The 3,418-nt window shown below is 30.4% G+C and overlaps 1 non-coding gene across 1 annotated transcript; it reads left to right on the top strand.

The window, feature by feature from the left end:
• The first annotated feature begins 273 nt into the window (after window positions 1-273).
• TRNAA-AGC (transfer RNA alanine (anticodon AGC)) lies at window positions 274-346 on the top strand. The gene has a single exon. It is a non-coding gene; the product is annotated as a tRNA-Ala (tRNA).
• Window positions 347-3,418: the final 3,072 nt, after the last annotated feature.

Raw genomic sequence — 3,418 nt, 5'->3', positions numbered from 1 at the left:
GGAAATGGATCATCTCATGTGTAATTTAACATGACCATGTCATGTGTGAAGATCTTAACCATTAATAATTAAATCAACGGTGATGATTGTGTAACTTTCTATCTTTATATTTTTTCTCTCTCTACCCCTCTCATGACTGTGACATGATCATGTTGATTAACACATTAGAGAATCCACTCCCATACCATTCATTACATCTAACTATTATCCGAATTTATAGAGGTTATTATAATTATTTTATCTATTTGCAATATGAAACTTACAACATTAATTGGGGATGTAGCTCAGATGGTAGAGCGCTCGCTTAGCATGCGAGAGGTACGGGGATCGATACCCCGCATCTCCACCTCATATTTTCCTACTACTACTTTTTAAGTCTTTAACATCAACATCGTCTTTTGCTTGCTCGATTTTTTCTGTGCTCCAAAGCAAACAGCTGCCAAACTTGTGCATCTGATACGTGCAAACCAAGAAAAAGCAATTGCGACTGCCTTTTTATCATTTCAATTGTGCCAAACAGATAGACCAATTTGTGCTGCTACGTGCTTTCCTATAAGACCAAACTTCCTTTACACCTCCATAGGCTAACACGTTCATCAACTTCACTATTGTTTTTCTCTCCCTAGCTTACACCTTTTTCTACTACCATATATCACATAGTTCTTGTTGTCCTTCACCGATTAGCAATTAGAACCACTTAGATCCTCATCTTCATTTACTTTCGAATTTTTGTATTCGTTCACTTCCTTACCTTTCACACTTTCTACAGCATCCCACATCTTAATTAGTGGCAAAGAAAATAAAGTAAAAGTTGACCAATGGAATACGGAACTTCTCACGGTTCTAACATCAGATAACCATTCTCCATTAGATCTTAATTATACGCAACATCTATATTTATTCTAAACAAAACTATTTGTTGGCAAGTTTGATTAATGACATGTCAATTTTTCATGTATTCTCCACTTTGTGTTCACACTACATTTACTTCAATTTTTTTCCTCTTAAAAAAACATTTGGAATTTCAATTGCTATTAATTCATTTCTGTGAAACAATTTGAATTTGAATTATCATTATTTTTTAATATCTGTTAGTGACAGACAGTTGTATTAATATCCTACTACTTTCTACATTGAAATTGTTAACCCTATTAATTGTTCACACTAATTTCGGCATGGGTAATTGTTAAGCCTATTAATTGTTCCCACTACTTTTTGCATGTATAATTGTTAATCCTATTAATTGTTAGAAGCTTTAAAAATTAAATTTTAATATAAAAAAAATGAGTTTAAAAATGAATTTAGCATGTAGTACATGTATAAATAGGATATGTGTTGCTGCATATTTTTCTTTGGTAATCACCTTTTGTACACATATTTCTTCCATTTATGTCTGTTTATCTTCTTCATCTTCTCAAGTTGTTCTTTTGCATAAGCTTACTTATTATTTATGTGTTTATAGTTTTCTATTTCATGTTTGTTGATCTTCCATGTTCATTGTTCTGTACTTTATTTCAATTTGGGAGCATTTGTTGAGCAAATAACGTTGGAAGAGGATCCAAGCAGGTCTACACTTTCTTCTACTCTGCCTTACAAATTTAAGATATATTTTATGTTTATTACCTCTCGATTTGGTTTGTACACTTTTGAGCTTGCGATTTAGATTTAAAATGATGTTACTACAAGTTTCATATGTTTCGGTTAGCTTAATTTTGTAGGGAAGATATATTGCCAGAAGGACTACAATAGGAACTGGAAGAATGTAAGAACAATGAAGTAAGTTATTTTGCCATCATTGTATTGAAAACACTATTATTGAAATGCATCACCATATATTATGTTGTTGTGTTGCTTTGCTTTGTTTAGGTAGTTGCAAATATACTATTTAAAGGTACTAAACTTAGGGATCATACAAAGGGAGTTGAGAACAATTTGCGCAAACTCGAATTGGATTCAATTCAGGTTTGTGGTCAATTTTCTAAAAATTTTATTGTTTATTTTTTTCCAGTACCCTTTTTGTAAGTCATCTAATTCTCAAAATTTTACTTTGCCAGACAATTGAGATTGGAAAGGTTGTCAATCCTCTCTGAAAGCATGCATCGATATGAGACCAGAAAGAAACTAGTTGAGCAACGTCCAAGAGTGAAAGGACAATTTGTGCGTCAAGTGCATCCTAATCCTTTTGCTGCCGAAAAAGATGACATAAAATATGATCATTAGTGGATGTACTCACTGAATAGGAACCACTTGATTTGTATATGCTTTTTAAAACCATTTTTTTTTCTCAATTTTCCTTTCATTTAGATCCTGATATATAATATACCTCATTTTATATAACATTGTAATATTATACAATTTTATAGAGATTTTCGTGCTTCATTATTTTTTTTTAATTTTTTTTCAAGTAATTGCTTACTTACAAGGACTACTCTATTAATCATGTAGGGGCTTCTTATGTAAAATGTAATTTTTATATATTTAATCGTTGAATTATTACTATTTATTATTCGATTGTTTGTGACAACTTTTATAAAAATTGAACCTCAGTAAAAATATAATTAGATGATTCTATTTTCGTATTTTTTAAAGGCATGTCACATTAAATATTAATAAAATGTTAATAATATAATATTAATATGATAATTTTATACGATAATAAATTTTTTGATTTTGCAGATTCTCATTTTTTTTTTTTTATTTGTATATGCACCATTAGGGGTGTTTGTGGTCTGTATTGGATCGGTTTTGGAAGCAAAAACCATCTGATCCAATCCCTTCGGTTTGATCATGTAATCATCCATTCTGTTTGGATTTTTTTTCAAATCCGATCCGATCCAATCCAATTTTTTTAAGTTTGGATTGGATCAATTTTCGATTTTTTAAAATTCTAAAATTTGTTTATGATTATTGTGCAAATAACATCTTTTGTATATATTGGCTTTGTAATTTTTTTTTAAATTCAAAAGCATCAATAAACGATAATATAATTATTTTTTTGGACAATGAGATATGAAGCTCTACATAGATAAAATTTTGTTAATGAGATGTGACTAAGTTTTTTCTTGAATTTAGTTGACGGGTTAATGAGTCTTGGGTTTAGAAATTTTTGGGCTATGATTGGGGGAAAACCCAAGTAGGTAGAGAAAAATTAATATATTGGATCGGTTTGGATTTGATCGATTTTCATCTACCAATCCGAAAATCGAACCAATCTAATTAAAATTTGCGGGTTTTTTTTTCGGTTTTCGGTTTATTCAGTTATCGGTTTTTCGGTTCGGTCACCGCGGTTTGAATCGGTTTAGATTGGTTGATGAACACCCCATGCACCATGCAATCGTGGCTTCATAATAACCAAAAGGATATATTATTTTATATTCTTTCCTTTTCTTTTTTATTTTTTATTTTTTAATGTTATTAA

This window comes from Gastrolobium bilobum, unplaced genomic scaffold, assembly GCF_033153095.1.
Source record: "Gastrolobium bilobum isolate Gb01-03AN ecotype WA unplaced genomic scaffold, APGP_CSIRO_Gbil_v1 utg4571, whole genome shotgun sequence".
In the NCBI taxonomy this organism is placed as follows: domain Eukaryota; kingdom Viridiplantae; phylum Streptophyta; class Magnoliopsida; order Fabales; family Fabaceae; genus Gastrolobium; species Gastrolobium bilobum.
Note: the sequence above shows the minus strand (reverse complement) of the source record. Positions and strands in the feature narration are given on the sequence as shown.